The sequence below is a fragment of the Protopterus annectens genome, chromosome 3.part1 (genome assembly GCF_019279795.1).
Source record: "Protopterus annectens isolate FY-2018-M chromosome 3.part1, PAN1.0, whole genome shotgun sequence".
In the NCBI taxonomy this organism is placed as follows: Eukaryota; Metazoa; Chordata; order Ceratodontiformes; family Protopteridae; genus Protopterus; species Protopterus annectens.
In genome coordinates, this window is record NC_056732.1 from 540543851 (window position 1) to 540563555 (window position 19705).

The 19705-nt window shown below is 42.1% G+C and overlaps 1 protein-coding gene across 4 annotated transcripts in view; it reads right to left on the reverse strand.

Annotated features, from left to right (window-relative positions):
* Positions 1–15632, reverse strand: part of LOC122798203 (sodium channel protein type 4 subunit alpha-like) — a 2607519-nt gene extending 2591887 nt beyond the window's left edge. For all 4 annotated transcript variants that reach the window (XM_044066954.1, XM_044066957.1, XM_044066953.1 and 1 more), the window contains exon 1: positions 15536–15632. The gene's annotated coding sequence lies outside the window, so the exon portion shown is untranslated. The remainder of the gene's footprint in view (positions 1–15535) is intronic.
* Between the last annotated feature and the right edge of the window lie 4073 nt (positions 15633–19705).

Sequence of the window (19705 nt, forward strand, 5' to 3'; positions counted from 1 at the left end):
CCCTGCAACCTGATGAAGACACATCCACATACACGCACATTGTTACTTGCCAACACTGGGACTAGACCCCCTACCTTGCAATGTTGTGATACTGACATGTGTGGCTTACATTGCACAAAAACTGCCTTAACCACTCTGTATCCGACAGCCCGTGTTCTGCCCAGCAACAAAATGAACAGCCCTTGCAGGTCTTGACCTCAGGACCCTTTACACTGAAGTCACAACACTTAACCACTACACCATGACCACTGTGGAGACAAGTGTTGTTTTACCAATATAGCTGTCAATACACATATTCAGTAGTATTGAACAATTGCCTTTACTTCCTAGATTGTGTAGTCCCTGTTATTAATATGACTGTTGCATCACATATGTTGTTTTATAATAATGTACACATAGCAGATACATATGGTGAGATACATGTGGGAGGGTATACACAACCATGATGTTTACTCATGACAGGAATATGGTTGTATACATATCATAGGTGTATATATGTCTACATGTACATACACATGTATACTCATACATATGTCTGTATACACATCTGTACCCTATATATGTTACTGCAATGACATCTCTTCATATGTATATATATATATATATATATATATATATATATATATATATATATATATATATACATATATGTACATATACATATGTGTATATATATAGGTATGCATATATGTACATATAGATATATGTGTATATAGCTACATATGTATGTACATCCTATGTATACAGATATGCCTAGTTATGTTGGTATATATATATATATATATATATATATATATATGTATATATATATATATATATATATATATACACATATAGATATCTATAACTATATGTGCATACATATCTATTCTGATATACCTACTACTGTCAATATATCTGTAGATATCCATACGTATATGTGCATATGTATCATTATCTGTATATGTTTAGACATATATTGCTCTGTATATGTATACATCTGGGTGTGTATATGTATATCTATGTACGTATACATACCCATCTATATATGTCGATATGTATATTTGTAATCACATATATAGATATCTGGATAATTATATGTACATATATTTTCACCAAATGTCCTGGACATGGAGTGTAGCTCTACCCCAGACCCTAAAGTCCCACCTTCGTAGTGCAAGGGGATGTCAGGCATGTACATCAGGTATATTAGTAGACTATTGCTACTGTAACTGGGATTGTCTTCACAGACATGGTGTATGTGTGGGAGGTCACATTTGCTTTCCACATGTGTGTCATGGCTACTGACAGACATCCTAAGGAAATCATAGTAAAGTACCGCTGCTAGCACATAATGCCCCTGTGGACTGCAGCAGAGATATTGGCCAATATATGTGGACATTCTGAAACACTATGTACAGTCCAGAGGTATACACAGAACCCCTTAGTGCAAAACATGTGTACCATGCCTGACAATATGGATGTTAACAGCCAGGTAGATGGGTATAACATATAACGACTGGTATACATATGCCACTACAGGTTATGCATTCACACACCCCTGTCTGGCCTGACATATAATAACCGCTGGTACAGAGGTTCCATGGCCACATACTACCCACTAGATATTGACATATATCTGTACAGCATCCCATGGCTCTGTCTGACATACATAACTGTTAAGGGAGGCCTGGCAGCAATACATCTGGCAAGTATCTGCACATGACATCTCACTGGGTAAGTACACTAAGCTGCTAGGCATGTAACAATGCACTGTGCAGGCTACAAGCAGACTGGCTCAACACTGGCCTACATCTCCTATGGGGCAATGCACATTTACCTGCATATATAGCAAGCTCTGCATACATGTCATAGCCCAGGGTAAGATACACCTGTGTGAAAGTGCATAACCACAACCAATGTGAACACAGTTACAGCCACATATGGTAAACTCGCAGAACATTACAGTATATGGGCTATCTGTTTAACACCATTGTCATATGTACCACTCACAGACTAACCCTACATATACTGGACTGCTACACGGTTTGGTCTGCTGGCTGTCTGTGGTATGGAACATGTGTGTGTATGGCCCTACAAACATGTAAGCCAGTATGGTAACATACGGTGGAGCAGCATGTAACATCAGATAGTACGGGACCTATAACAATGATACATACCATGGTCTGTACAAAGGCTAAGGTAAATATTAACAATACATACACTGTTGACATTCACCATAGGTGCACAGACCTCAGTACTGTACAAATGATCACAGAATGTCCAGGTTATGTCATCAAATATAACCCCTACTGTACATAACATGTGTAGCAGTCTGATATCTCACTGGCCTTGTTATCAGATATGATGACACTAATGATCGTGTACAGCACATATGCACCTCTTAATGCATGACATATGTACAAAGGTTGACAGAGTTGTGGTTGAAAGCACATACACATGGCTAATATCAACATGTTGCCATGATAACCTCATACATTTACTGTTGTAACAGGGTTTGTTGCAACATATGTCCTATGAGGGATATGAAGTCAGTAACTGTCGCAGCTTTCACCATCTACAGATTGCAATCCTCATACTACCTTCTGAAATTCATGGATACATGCTCTGTCGGTAACACATGAAACCAAGGGCACAACACACTGCCCAGTCTGCAGATGACCCTACAGATGGGGATTCCTCATAAACATAGAACCGGCATGGCAGGTATTAAAACATGTAGGACAGCCATATCCACACACACACTGTTAAACCAACATTACTCCACATGCAGTATAGCAGCACTTACAGTCTGTAGTCAGGTCAGGCACATCCCCCTCCTGTGTGTTACCCTGTTTCCACAGTGTATGTTGTTAGAGGTAAATCCCCAATCCATCTGAGATGCTGTTTGCCAAACAACATATCTAGTTCCTGCTCACAGTGAATGAAAAGGGCCAACACCAACATGTTATTCCTAGATACTGGAGTGTGTTCCCATGCAATTGGCTATGGGAATGTTACCACAGCTGTTCCATATGCAATCAGCTAGGGGAGGGCTGCAATTCATGCAGAGGTCATCAGCTGATCATGAGCATCACTTAAAATATACATGCTGCTGCCTAAGCAAAGCAGGTGTAGGTTTCCACATCCACCAGAGAGGGAGTGAGAGATGCAGACAGAGGCAAGGACAAGTCAGGGAGGGGTGGGAGAGTAAAACCTAAGCATATTTGTGTCACACACCTACCAGCACAGGGTATCAAACCCCTGACAACTATGTAGTACTATTACATTTCTATGCAGTTATTGGATCCGCCACACAGGTTACATATTGTGGAACCCTCAGAACGTATATGTGATGGTGAGTGACATCTGCAACAGGGATATGGTAGCTATATGGTAGGAGTAGTACACATGCCTGTCCACATGAACAGGTGCCAGCATCAACACAGGCACATTCTCACAGGGATGCACACACATTGACACACTTGGCAGGGCCAGGAATACAACCCATCACTAGTGAGATTGACACAACACATTACTGTGCAGGTATCACATGCACCACAAGGGACATACAGAGGTGATATGGGCAAAGGATATGGGGAGGTGTCTGGCATCAGACAGCATGCTTCAGTATGCCAATGGGGGCTGTAGTGTGTGTGGATGTGATCATATGCATCATACAACACACACACAAACACACAGGGTGCCAGTACTGGCATGCATGGGTGCATTTCTGCATGGGTGTGTGGTGCTGACTGTGCCAGATGGCTATACAAGGATAGGTGATGGGTATACCTTGGCATCAGGCCACATGACACTGGTCAGCATTTTGGCTCAGGGCTGTAGTATCTGCATTTGCCCAGACAGGTGGGTATTGTATCCCCCATCCAGTCACCTGGGTGACTATTGTGTGTGGCCAATGCTGTGCATCACTTGCCATGTATGTGTTCCTTAGTCCATGATATGGATGGTGTCTGGGATGTGCACACCTCCCACATGCATGTACAGTGATGTGGAGCTGTACCTGGGGTGTCTGGCCCGTGTTGTGTACCCAGATTATCATCAGATGTGCCAGTCTTGGCCACCTGTGGCAGGAACTGGTAAAGGACTGCAGGTTTACCCTGCACCTACATTGATAGCATGCTAACAGCATTCCCTGGTGTCAGTGGCATCTGTCCATACAGGGCTTGTTTTCAGGCATGGTATGTCCTTTGTGGGTCACATGAGATGGCACCACAGGTGTTCAGTGGGGAACATGGGGAAGGTGTACTGTTTGCATGTATGTCCCTATTGGTAATATGGACAGGGTGCCATGTGCTCTGTAGCCCACTGTAATCACTCCATAGTTACTATCAGTGGCCAATATGCAGTGTACTGCCCACATATTGACTGTTGCCTAGGTGTGTGTGTGTGTGTGTGTGTGCGCGTGTGTGCGTGTGAGACATGGGTTGACAGTGTGCTCTGGATAATACTGTGGTTGCTAACTGTGACTGCCTGGCCTTGATGTCACATATGGGTATGGATCTGCACCCCAGCCTCTTGGCTATTTTACATCTGTTATCCCTGTATGGCGGGCATTGTGATATATACTAGGGCCACCATATAAGAAATTTGCAAAACCCACTCCACATTGGGCCCAAGTATCACAGACACACACACACACACACACACACACACACACATACCTGTCATGTCTGGGAGTAGAACCCCTACCTAACTAGTTTATTACACTACATCACTACACAGTCATGGTACACACCATGGAGATTACTGGAGTACTTCTCCAAAGGTGTATATAACATTGGATGACATCAGCAGGATTGGTAAAGTAGGACATTCGACTTGCAGTGAGTGTGGCTAGGCTAAAATGCATTGCTCCTTGCACAGACATTGAAACACACACAAACATCCACAACTGACATGTGTAGGTACAGAACCCCTAACAGAGGTCTATATCACACTACAGGATGGAGCTGTTAAGGAACGCACCACATGGATTATTGGAGAACTCCTTCCTCAAAGGTATATGTCTCAATGAATGACAACAGCAGGATTGCCAAAGTAGGGCATTTGAAATGTACTGAGTGTGACTAGCCTAAAATGCACTGCTCCCTACACAAACATTGAAACACACACAAAACATCCAGAACTGCCATGGGTGGGAAGAGAACCCTACCAGAGTTCTATATCACACTACAGCAGTATGCAGTTACAGGATGCGCTATGGAGATTACTGGGCTACATCCTTCCCAAAGGTGTATTTCTAGGTGGATGATATCAGCAGCCTTGCCAAAGATGAGCATTTGAATTGTAGGGAGTGTGACTACCCTAAAAAGCATTGTTCTCCACACAGACAGTGTCAAACAGACACACAAACACACTTGCCAAGTCTGGAATTAGAACAGCTATCTAATTACTTTATCACACTACAGCAGTACACAGTTACAGGACACGCTACAGAGATTACTGGGCTACTGCTTCCCAGAGGTGTATTTCTAGGTGGATGACATCAGCAGCCTTGCCAAAGATGAACATTTGAATTGTAGGGAGTGTGACTACCCTAAAAAGCATTACTCTCTGCACAGACAGAGTCAGATAGACACACACACACAAAAACTTGCCAAGTCTGGGATTAGAACAGCTATCTAATTACTTTATCACACTACAGCAGTATGCAGTTACAGGATACACTACAGAGATTACTGGGCTACAGCTTCCCAAAGGTGTATTTCTAGGTGGATGACATCAGCAGCCTTGCCAAAGATGAGCATTTGAATTGTAGGGAGTGTGACTACCCTAAAAAGCATTGCTCTCTATACAAACACACACACAACCACACCGTTGCTGTCTGGGATTTGAACTCCTACCTAACTATTTTATCACACTAGATTAGTACAAAGCTATGGTACATGCAACAGAGATTATTGGGCTACAACTCTCCCAAGGGTGTATTTCACAGTGGATGACCTCAGCAGGCTTGTCATAGTAGGGCTATGGGGAGGGCAGTGTGTGTGCATTGGCCATAACCCATTCATCTAGAGGTTGACACACCACATGCGGGCACACACAGGGTCATATTTCACAGGTACGTGTATACAGCTGCTAGATGACTACTTCCTTGTACAGTCATGTTTCACAGCTGGCGTGTGTACCAATGCTGAGAGATACTGGTGGCTAGTATCTGCAGTGAGTGACATCTGAACCTCATGTGATTGTGGCCCTTTGCCTGTGTGCTGGGTGAGACAGGCCTGGATGACTCCTTGTCACAGTCACCCTCTTCCACACATCTATGTACATCTACCTTTGGCTTATTATAGTGTGTTGTCCTTACATGTATGTCTGTATTCCTATCCACTGTGTGTGCAAGGCATGCATGGTGCATACTGACGAGTGTCTGCACTAACAACTGCAACCGCCAGATATGTCTGGTCCACTGGTCTTTGCAGACATGGCCTTCATGTGTTCAAGTGTGTGAGCATGCCCAGTATGATCTTTCAGTATGTTGTTGACTGAGATTACCTTCAGTTCTCTGTGTGTGAGCATGCCCAGTATAGCCTTCTATATTTAATGTGTGAATCGAGTCCAGGTAGTTTGTACTGCAATGCTGACCTTGGTGTTGTACACTGACAGGTAGCATGCTGTTTCTGCAGGGTATCCATCAAGCATTTGGCATTGACTGTTCCTACATTTCTGCATAGGATGGGAGGGGGCTCAGCCGACTATTTCTATATTTCTACACAGGATGTGGCGGGCAGACCTGATTGTTATTACATTACTAAATGGGGGGGCACCTGTCTATTTCTACATTTCTGCACAGGGTTGGGGGGCACACCTGACTGTTATTACCTTACTATGTAGGGGTGGGGGGGCTCACCTGACTGTTATTACATTCCTATGTAGAGGTGGGGGGGCTCACCTGACTATTTCTACGTTTCTACACAGGGTTGGGAGGGCCACCCCTGACTGTTATTACAATACTACGTAGGGTGGGGGGGTTCACCTGACTATTTCTACATTTCTACACAGGATGGGGGGGGCACACCTGACTGTTATTATATTACTACATGGGGGTACAAACCTGTGTATTTCTAGAGTTCTACACAGGATTGGGGGGCACACCTGACTGTTATTACATTACTATGTAGGATGCAGGGGGCACACGTGACACTTGTACACATTTGCTATGACTGTACTGGTATGTCAGGTACTCCATTTCATTCTGTATTGTTAACTATCATGCTGACTAGAGGCATACCAGTGTAGTACAGATCGTGGCTTTGGTTGCCCTACATATTATTGTCTGACTTCCTACCCTTCATAACTAGCATCCCACTGCCTACCCTGCTGTAGTCTGTCTGTGTAGGCCTGGGGGGAGGTTAACCATAGCCATCATTCAGGGGCCATGGCACAGGCTCTGTTTGGGTTTGTCTACACCTGTCCTGCTGGCTGAGACTGTTGTTGGGTATGTGAACTGCCCTGACTGGCATGTGTGAGTCATATGGACACACATGTCACTCAACACATTTCCTGCAGTGGGTTTTGTCACACTGTGTAGTTCTGGCTACTATGGTGACTCCAGTATGTGTTACAGATGTCATGGTACCACTATGGGTGTCTACTGTCTGCTGCCATAGCATTCAGCCACCCATTTCCCTTGCATGCTCACATCCATACCATAGATGCAGGTAACGACACATTCTTCTCAATTTGGCAATTGGTAGGTTGTTTGACCTACCTTGAGGGTGTGCCAGACTTGTGGATGGTGCTGGGGGGGGCTGCCTATGTCAGATGCCCATGCTACACTCCCTATACATGGTTGAGCACAGGTAGTGTCATGGTTTGCATCCCTTTCTCTGTATGTGTGAGTCAGAGAGAGGTGTCATTCCCTGGGTCCCTACTGTGTCAGTGTATGTGCTATGCGTTGTCTCTTTGCCGCAGCCTCGGCATACTGGGCATGCCTCCATCTTCCTACTGGGGCAAGCTCAGGTTGTTCCGCCTCTGACTCACTCTGTACCTGTGCAGGCCTTGGCATTGGTGGGGGGGCTGTGTGGCCCTGCCCTGTGCAGTTCCTGCTGCAGCTGTTTCCGCAGGATCATAATGTGTAGAATAGCACATACCATAAGAATGTGGGTACATGTAGCTGGTGAGTACTGCAAGGCTCCACCGGATGTGTCCAGACACCGGAACCATGACCTGAGCATCCCAAACACATCTCTATTATGTCTGGACTGTGCGTGTGCCTCATTATGGCGTTCTTGTTCATGTGTGTGTGCATTTCTGATGGGTGTCAACAGCCATGGCTCCAGTGTGTAACCAGCATCCCCCACTAGGTGACCACAGCGGGTGTTCCCAGTGGCAAATCTCTGGCACAGCTGCTTCAGATGCCATATGTGGGAATTGTCACAGCTTCCAGAGCAGCCAGTACACACATTCATTATAATGCCCTTTGCATCACATACAACCTGGCAGTTGATGGAGGGGATGCCCCTGCGATTGATGTAGGCCCTAACCTGATCACTGGGTGGTGCTTTGATGCTTATGTGCATGCAGTCTATAGCACCCACTACATCAGGGTATTCTGCTTTTTGGTGGAAGAGACGCATATTGCTGGCCAACACCTCACGGGTGTTGAGGAAATATACGTGCTCACTGGCATGTGCTGACATGGCATCCAAGAACTGGTGGAATACTCTGGATGCTGATGCCTGTGAGATCCCCATGATATCCCCAGTTGAGCTTTGGGAGGTACCTGTGGCTAGTATTCCTAGGCCTACACATACCTTGGTATCCACTGGGATGGGTTCCCCTCAGTCAGTTTGGTGTGTCAGGTGTGGCTGGCACAGTTCAACAATTTGCTGTAGGAGGTCTCTGTCCACCCTATAGTGCTCCACTATCTCCACCTCATGTAGCCCCTGGTAGGTTAACCTGAGTCTGTCTCCTCACTGTGGGTTGATCGGCAGCATTCACATCCTCACCACCCTCAGCCTCCTGCACATGTTGTTCTATGTTGCCTGCTGCAGTCCTTCTCATTCTGTAGGTTTGTTTGTTAAAATTTCCCTGCTTGTATACACTGGTGGTGTAGAGTATGGGAAAATCCAGAGGGGAAGGCGTTTGCTTAGTTTATAGTAGTGTTCTGGGCTGGGCTGGACTGCTGCCTGTGTAATTGGCTGATTCTGATGCATTTCACCTGCCAACTAAGCTAGTTCTCCTTGATTACCTTCTTACTGCTGTTTTCCTTTCCCATTGCCTTCCTGTTTAAGCCCATGTGCGTGCCGTGCAGAGTTCTCAAATGTGCACACCGCTGCTATTTCCTGGTTTAACTTATTTTTTCTCCCTGTAAAACCCAGTGAGCGGCACGCACACCCACTTAGGCAATGTAAAGAGTGCTAGGCAGATTCAGACACACACCCCTTGCTTAGCTGTGCTTAGCTAGGAGCAAACCTGAGCCACAGGGCTCCAATCCGCTTACAGTATGCCTGACACACACCCCCATGATGTCACCTAACTCCTAGGCTTGCACCAAGCTATTCCTACTCTTACACTGTTGGGACCTGACTCACATGCTGGGGAAAACTGGGATTCACTATACTTCCCCTCATTTGCATAGGACTGCCTGCTAATGCATAGTTACATGTCTCACACTGAGCCTTCCCTCTTAGCAACCACTACTCACTGGCCAGGTTGTCTTCTGCCTGCCATTGATTTGCTTGGCAGAATAGTGATTTTAGTTAGACTGCTCGGCTAAAAAAAAAATAAAAGTTGATTTTTGTATTTTTTTATGTTGTTTGCAATGCCAATTACCTTATACTTGGCCACTGGCATGCTTACTACATGATATGCAGCCTTTATTTGGGGCTGTCACAGCTCCATTTTGGATTTTGCAGAAATGTACTCGGTTACTAACAGAGCGCATTTCTGCAGATAGCACTAGTCTTGCACGGACTGTTGCAAGCTTCCTGGATTGCAAACTCACTTCATTTGCATAGATTTCTCCTGCAAATGGGGTGATTTGCATACCAGGGCTTAGTGCGTGCAGAATTAGTGCAGGAGTGCCCGTGCTCGCCCCTGCAGGCTGTTCCTGGATCGAACAGCAGACATATTGCCTGCTTGAGCTCCTGCATCGATCTTGCACTCCGTGCAAGCTTTTGGGAATCCAGGGGACTGTTTTTTTCAGTGTAAAGTCATAATACATAGATGTTTAGAGAATATTATGTAGATCTATCTACACAACTTCTCGCACTCTCCATACTTCTAATCAGCAACTTCTACACACCTACCAACCAAAAAAAGCAGTTGGTAAACTCTTATGTAAATACTCCATTGCCCAAAACTGGAACAAACTGCCTCGTGAAATATGTTCCACCATTCACCCTGCCCACTTTAAGGAAAAACTTAAACTCCATCTGCTCAACACCAAAATCTGTCCCTGTTCAGCTCCAACCTGACCTCTTCTCCCCCTCCTAGGCACACCCTCCTCCTATCTAAGTAATCCCTCTACTGATGTTAACAATCTCCACCGTATACTCATATCTGATCAATCAATCTGCGTGTAAATATATAAATAATCTCTACTCTGTAAACACAAAGTGGATATAACACTGTTTTGCATTCTTTTCTTTTGTATTTAGTATTGCTCTTGACTCATTTTTAATATCTTATCATATGTAAATGTAACTGTTACCATTTTATTTCTGTATGCTGTCAGTATTGGAGCTTGTCTCCTTGGGTCTCCACTGAAAACGGACCAAAATCCCAGCTGGACCAACCCGGTTAACAAAATGTCAAATTAATAAATAAAATAAAATAGATGTTGGCAGACATATACTGCCCACAAACAGGATCAAAAGGAATGCATGGACTTCTTATACTGGTAGAAACTGAATTATGTGTAGCACTCGCTATACTAACTATAAGGACCTTGCAGAGAGAAACAAGGGAGACATTTGGCATATTACAGGCATCAGTATGCAGAATACTCAGTACTTTTCTAAATATGCTTCTTCCACATGTTGATCATCTCCACGAGTGGTTCTAAAACATCTCCTGCCCTTTCAAAGTACTGGGTGCTACAGATTGCACACATGTGGTAATGAAGGCCCCACCTGATATTTGTGGGCTGTTTAATGACAATAGGAAGGATTCCCACTCTATCAGTTACCAGGTAGTGTACAACATAAGTGGGCCAATAATCAATGTGTCTGCACAGCACCATGTAGTGCCTATGATTCTCACATCTAACATGCACATCATTTGTACCACTGCTTTCTACATAGTACAATTCCACATGGTTACTTTACTTTAAAGTGCAGGCACTGTAGTACTCTGGTGCATGTGCAGTCAAAGACAGTGTGTACACATGGCACCTAACATATGTTCCTACTGTGTTTCATATGACGTAAGATACCAACTAGAGCTCTGGCTGAAGATGGCCATACTGAATGCATGCAATATAGCTGAACTGCAGCACATCACTGCCCATGTATAAAACAGTAACATCACATAATATATGCTAACCTTGCTAAAGGTCCAGCTCTGGTTCCAGGGTATAAAAACCAACAAAGAAAGAAAAAAACTATAAAATACAACCTACCACGAAGGGAACACAGATAATTTATTAATACACTTAGTGCTTTGGCCTGAAAACTGCCTTCCAATAGTAAAAAACACATCACACTGATCCACTTAACTACAAAATAATAATTAGATAATTGACAAGCATACTTCTCAGCTGTCCACATTTTGTAGAATGTCCAGATTTGTCTCCATATTTTTGGTCTGTCCCTCATAAAATGTGTGATTTTCTGGAAAATTATTGAGGGCTGAAGTTACTAAATAATGGCAGACATTTGAACTTCAAACTTCATATCCTTTAGAAAAATGTATATTAACACAAATCATGTTATTCTAGCAACTTTCTAATTTCATGCATTATGTAAAATCTGTCCCTATTTATTTTAGGCTTTATCCAGAATTCTTGCACTAAGAGGTAGATAGGTGTGTGCGTGTGTGTGTGTGTGTGTGTGTGTGTGTGTGTGTGTGTGTGTGTGTGTGTGTGTGTGTGTGTGTATGTGTGTGTGTGTATGTGTGTGTGTGTGTGTGTGTGTGTGTGTGTGTGTGTGTGTGTGTGTGTGTGTGTGTGTGTGTGTGTGTGTGTGTATGTGTGTGTGTGTGTGTGTGTTGGCGTGTGTGTGTGTGTGTGTGTGTGTGTGTGTGTGTGTGTGTGTGTATTTATATATATATATATATATGTGTGTGTGTGTGTGTGTGTGTGTGTGTGTGTGTATGTATATATATATATATATATATATATATATATATATATATATATATATGTGTGTGTGTGTGTGTGTATGTATATATATATATATATATATATATATATATATGTGTGTGTGTGTGTGTGTGTGTGTGTGTGTGTGTGTGTGTGTGTGTGTGTGTGTGTGTATGTATATATATATATATATATGTGTGTGTGTGTGTGTGTGTGTGAGAGAGAGACAGAGAGTGGGAGTGAGATCACTTGACCACTGGCAGCAGCAACAGTAATGAGGTTTGCATACCCCTTGACCTCTTAGCTCAAGAAATCTGGATAAAGTCTAAAATAAAGGGGGAACAAATGCTCAAAAATAGAAACAGATTTTAAATATTGCTCTTATAAAATTACAAAATTGCTTAAATAAGATTTTCTGTTAGCATGAATCTTCTGAAGGAAAGAAAAGTCTGAAACTCTAATGTATGTCATTATTTAGTTACTTCAATCCCTAATAACTGGCAACAAACCACACATTTTAGGAGCAAGGGACCAAAACATTCATAGATTTATAGATTCATAGAGTGTTACTTGGCCAATGACTTAGAGGGCCTTTGTAAGCCTAGCCAAGATTTCCCAAAAGAATAATGATGTCCTGCATCCAATTAGAACATGAAGAGACGGGCATTTATAAGCTACCTCTGTCCATAAGGGACATGGGTGCCAGGCCTGGTGTAAATTTCCTATTACCCATGTACTGGTCTAGGTTCCATTTACACTGGGTAATAGGCAAACTCAGCTTCACATAGATGCAAAGCCTGTTCCATAGGAGGGCTGTCTCTGGGACACACATCTGTCTCTCCAGCATGTTCTGTTTAAGTCACAAAAGTACCAACTGTGGCCAAGGTGCCTGGAGTTTAAACAATTTGTGTACTTGATGGGGTTGGCAACAGGGATGAGCATACCTGTTCAGGGGAGGTGGGACATTGTTAAGTGTCTCTCTCTAGGGAAGGAGAGATCTCATTGAAAAGACTGAAAGCTGGGGTGGGCAGGAAGACAACAGTAGGCAAAACTGGGGTAGGGCACACACTCACGCTACTTAACATTGCCTGCCCAGCCTAACACTGATGTTAGCATTTAAGAGAGGGGCTTAAGACTAGGGGAAAAAATGTCCATCTAGGATAATGGCACCACTCCTAAATCCTACATCACTTCTCGGCTGAGTGCAAAATCCAGGACATCCCCATATGCTGATACCCTGGTTATGAATGAATAAATGAGTCAATATATATCAACAGGAGGGTGGCTTGACAGTTACTGGGTGCCAAGTGAAAAAAAAGAGAAAATAATTTATATGAAGCTGTAGCTTGGTTGGGGGGGGGGGGTCGCAGCAGTGTGAGAGCTGTGAGTACATATTTGAAAATCCTACCTACACCCTCTGGTACACACTGCAGCAGAATGGCTGCTGCTGGTTACAGCATATTTGCTTATTGTAGCTACACAAGTGCCTGAATGAGTTTCATAATGATTTGCTAATTGCAATACACCTTATGCAGTTTGTCTAGAACTCTCTTCGTCTGCATGTCATTATACAGTCATTTACATACACCTATACCTGCATTGTTTTTCTTTGGCTCTGTAATGTTAGCTGGTATTATGAATTGCAAATTGATAGCTCATGGCCACTTTCAGCATAACAACACACTGAGCAGAGCTGTAGCTGACTCATCTAATGCTTGCTGCCAGTGCAGGAAGTACCACTGTGAATTCACCCCCTTAGTTCTTCACATGAAAAGCAAAAACAAAACAGACAACTTTGGCTTACTGTAGAAAACCAATTGGTCCATCAACTTCCTTACAGTGAAATCATCAATTCTGTGTTCCCATTAGCTATTCAAGAGCAGAAAAAAAAGTACTTTTTCTGAGAGTGGGAAACTGATTGGTCCATACAGCCAAATGCACACTCCCTCAACTCTTTGAGTGAAGAACAAAAAAAAAAGTATGAAAAAGTGCCTATCTGTACTGGCATTTTGGTGCTTACAAAACTAAGCTGCAGGACAGGACAGGTGCAGTAGGAACTCTCAATCGCACACTGTTATACTTTGCACTTGGGGTGACTGCTTCCTTTGCCCCACCCTTGCTACACTTTTGACACTGAACTATGAATGCCAACCTGAAAATAAGGTGACTATGAGATGAATGACACTTGGTAAATCAGTAACCTAATGATTGGTTTTGTCCCATGTGTCAGTCAGAATGACTTTTAAATCAAGCCGTTCATACAGGTAATGGGGAGTCAGTTCATTTAGAGTAGCTACTGTATGTCTGTACTTGTCAATTAGTGTAAGCACAAACTGTTCACCCAGCAGTGTACACCGAGGCATTATGCACATGAAGCTGATCTGGGTATGAGCCAGTTGCCTTTTCCATTTTTTTTTTTTTTGTGAGACAGGCTGTTTGACAGTGTTTGTGTGATATTAGAAATTGTAATAGTTATAATGGTGTACAAGGTTAAGATGTCTCTGGTTAGGAAGTGTTAGAAAATGAATCCAGTTGAGACACAATTAAATTCCATATTCCGTTCTATTAAGACACCTTGTGAGAGCAGATGTCAGTTGTATCTTCCATCAAAGCAGACTTATTCCAGTACAGTCTAACAGAAACAGATGCCAAAAAAGGAGCACATGTCCCACCTGGTCTACCACTTTCCATGTCTAATTAGCAAGCTGTAGATACGACTTAATAAGACAATCAGAATATATGGGCATCTACATTTTGTGTGCCCAAATGACACTATGACAAGATGCTTTGCTGAACCCATAAAAACATTGGCTCTCATAATACAGAAAAAAAAGGATTTTATGTCTCTCTTGTATTATGTTTTACTAAGTATAATGGTAGTAATGTTGTCACATCTCTCAGAAAGGTTTATTTGCTATTTATTTAAGGTTCCAGCTGTGTATTTTGTCTGAGCTTTAGTTCACCAGTATCAGCCAGATATCTGAAATTATACAATATGCTCAGCTGTCAAGAGACCAGACATCTATTATTTTCAGTATTTTGTTCTACTAATACTGAAATTGAATACAGATAGCATTGTGATATATCCAAGTAGTTAAGCCAGATAAAAGGGTAAGGCTATATCCAGCAGATTAGTTTTAATTCTTACATTTTATAGCCATATGGTATAAAGCAAATTTCTTCTCTAAACAAAAGCTCTTTGGTTGTCAGTTGGTTAAAAACAGTGGTACTCACTCATATTTACAGTGTTGTTAAAGGAGAATAAATAAAATATAACAACTATACCACTCTCTGGGTGAAGAATGCTGGCGTCGGCTTATCTCATTTAAGGACTGTAACTCTGCAGCATATGACCTCGTGAGTTCTTTAACTTTTTCTTGCAGCTAAAAAGTAATAAGGTAAAGATGACATGGTCAGTAGCAAGTCCCATTTGGGAAAAGATTCATGTTCTCTTTTTGAAAGCAGCAAATGTGCAATTTTGCAGCACATTTAGTTTAATATTTGTCCGTTAGTCTCTGTTAATTATTTAGTTAAACCATTTCTTTTGTTAGCTGTGCATCCACATCTGCTTGTATAAAAGGCCCCTAGCTGCAGACATTAAACATGATAAGATCTAAATGAGTGAAGGAATCACTTCTATATCCCCTGAAATAATATTATTTGGTTATACTAAGTAATAATATCCTAAAAATGTGATAGTGTTATCTCATCTTCTAGGCTTCAAGCATTATATATTGGCTAGCATATCAGGCCAATCATTTGTGTGCTCCTGTACTTCAAATTATCATATCTAAAACAGCAGTTTTCATTTGGGCCAGGAACTTCGATCACATCTTTTAGCCTAGACAAAGACTTTGTGGGATACTCATGAAAATTATTCATCAAATAGTCCAAGCTACACAGTGAGTTCTAGATCCACCCTGGTGAACATTACAAAGTGATCCCTGGTTCTGTGAATTAATAAAGGAAGATCAGTTTTCACTAGTGTTGTAACAATGACCTCAGCTATGCATTACAGATACCCACACTGCATACTTGGATCTACTTGAATCACTCAAGATACAACCAAACACCCTGGTTTTAGGTGACTTTAACTACCCATCCATATATTGGGTAAATTATACATGTACTAACACACTTGCCCAAAGGTTCTTGGTCTTCATCAACTCCAATGCCCTTTACCAGTTTTCTGACACCCTCACAAGGGACCCAAACATTCTGGATGTGGTGCTCACTAGCATGGCTAATCGTTGCACCACCACATGTTTGCAGCCCTCCCTAGTGAGGTCAGATCATAAATCAGTCTCATTAGAAATAATAATAACATCTGACCCTCATTAGCAGCGACTAGAATAAAAAATGTCTTCATAGCCAATTACAGCCTATTACATGACGGCATTAATAGCATCATAGCCCCTGCCCTCAATGATGGTGTGGACACCTACATTGACATTTACACTAATGCCTTGTATAAGCATCTATACAAATGTATTGACTCAACCATACCTTATAGAATCAAAAAAAGATCCTCAAGATTAACAAATGGTTATGGAAAGAATAATTATGGACCATATCGACAAAGATATAGGAGACCTCTAAATGTTCAGCCCGACCCAGTTTGGTTCCATTAAAGGGAGATCCTGCCTCTTGAACTTGGTGAACTTCTATGAGACAGTCAACAAAGCCCTGGACAAAGGCAATCCCATGCATACAGCCTACCTCAGACTTCTGACACTATTCCCCACTCAGACATCATTGATAAACTCACCCAGCTGGAGATCAACCCATATATTGTCAGGTGGGTTGCAAACTGGCTCAGCAATAGAAAGCACGCAGTCAAAATACATGACTCTACCTCCACTAGCAGACCCCATAACTAGTGGTGGTCACAAGGATCTGTCCTGGGGCCCCTATTGTTTTGAATCTACTTCTCAGATGTACAGGCTAAAACAAAAGGCCTAGGGTTGACAAAGTTTGCTGATGATTGCAAACTGAGTGCGTCATCTAGTCCCCAAACAATGTCAACATCCAAGTGGAATTTACACAGACAAACAGCTGGTGCCAAAGTCATGGGCTAAAACTCAATGCAAAAATATTATCATCCCCTTTGGCAAGGGCAACATCCATGCTGATTACCACATTAATAACAACACCCTAAGCATGCAATCAATTGTGAGAGATTTGGGCACACAGGTTGACAGCAAACTTTCCTTTGACCATCATGTCTCCACAGTGGTAAAAAAGCCTTTCTACATCACCTACCTCATAAGTAAGGCATTGCATCCAGAATAAAAGAGCTTATAACCCTCCTGTACTCCTCACTCATCAGGCCAATAATAGTGTACAGTGATACCTTTGGTATGTACCTAACCAGGCACCTGCAGCAACTGAAAAGACCTCAAAGCATACCTCTCAACCTGGAAACATCAAAAATCTGGACAAAGGCCCATTAAAAAGTAGGTACAACTGGCCAGAAATCTGGGTTCTGATTAACATAAAATTTGCATACAGTGTTGTGTAACTCCGCCCACTCCAATGGAATTGTTGTATACCAACATGAAAACTGAAGTCATTAAATAATAATAAATAATGGCAGACATTTGAATTTCAGACTTCATATCCCTCATAAAATACGTAATAATGCAAAATCTGTTATTCTAGCAATTGTCTGTGAGTTTACAGGAGCAATATTTAAAATCTTTCCCTATTTTGGGGGCTTTGTTCCACCAGTATTTTGGGCTTTTTCCAGATTTCTTGTTGTGAGACATTGAAAGGTATAACTACAAGTCACCTTTTTATACTAATTATTAAACTGCATTATTGCCCACGACAAACAAGAAGCTAAAAACAATATATACAACCTTCTGGTTTTCTCTCTTTTTTGATCCTGTAAATCCTTTCTATTTGCAATTGGTCTAGTTCCAAACTCAGTTCCTCCATTTTTAGAATGGACTGATGTTATTCCTGCTTACCAAACCCTCCATAATTTCCAGTGTCCGGACCAGTTGAGCCGAGCAACAGCTGCACAGCTGTGATGGTTGATGAGGCGCCCAAACTCCTGGCCCATGACCGAAGCTATGCCATAAATGTCTCATCACAGTAAGATTGGCTACATTCTTTTCCAAGGCTGTCAAGACCCAGTTTCCACGGCCTTCCATGGTAACTGGGCACTGGCCATCCATTTCTTATCCTAAATAAATAAGTCACAGCTGCAGAAACTTTGACAGCCTGTTGAGTTGAAAGTTTTTCCTAGTAACAGTTCAGTCTTCCTGCCCCTGCCCTGGTGCTTTCTATATCATTTCTAACATTACATCACTTTGTTCTGTAGGGATTCAGTCTGAATGGCTGGACAAAACAACCCAAACACTTAAGTTTGTGGCAAGGCTGTCTGCAACTGCCTCACTCCCTTCTTCCCCCCGATGCCAGTAAGAAAGCATGGGAGACTGCGAGTGCATATATTTGTTAGAATCAGCCCAGTACCGTCTGAAGGAGACAGGCTGAGAACTAGCAATGTTACCCACAGTTTGAAATTCCTGCCCCATGCTATTGACTGATAATAAACTGATAGCAGAACTGGGTCAGAAGGCACACCTTTAGCTATAGATTAAAGCATGGTGAAGGCACTGAGGGAAGTGTTAAAATCTGAAAGTCCTTTGTAGGACTGACATGCTCTAAATGAGCACTATTTAATGGAAATTTTAATTGAAATTATTCTATTATAAAGACCGATTTAAAAGCACATGTATATAAATCAGGCATGTGATGGATCTTACGTATACAATCATCTCAAGGACAGGACCAGAAGACAGTGTTGGTAATGTGATTGGGAGAAATGCATGCAGTACAAAACTACTCAATGGTTTCTTAAGATATCCTGAAGTTCTTGGCCAATAAATTAAATAACACCACAGTAAGCAAAGCACAATTAAAGGAGGTACAACCCATATATTGTTCATTGCAATTGTTTATTTTCCTTAGTTACAGCGATTTTGATGGCTTAGTTATGCAGTGTGTACATTCTCTGCAAGTTTTACTTCTCTGCATGGATAGTGCAAATAAAACAATTTAGCATAGCAACAACACAGAAATGATAAAATAAACATCTTCTTTTCCATTTGTCAAGAGCCCTTGGTTATTATATTCTTGTTCTCTAACTGCAATATGAATGGCTGCAGTGCTACGTTAACAAAAATATAGAATCAAATGCAGTAGACACTGTATAATCAGAGGCAGGGAATCCCCGAATGTGCATACACCTACGATGGCACTCACTGCAGGAGTGAAAGAAAAGAAAAGACAGGAAAAAATATGCTAAATCTATCATTGCATTACAAATTGTTGTGATATGTTTTTGGATAAAGAAACAGAAATGGGAAGGCTGCCTTAGTTTGAATACACTGACTATACGTTTTCACCTAATTAAAGTTACATTTCGATGAGCGTTTGATTGTTCTT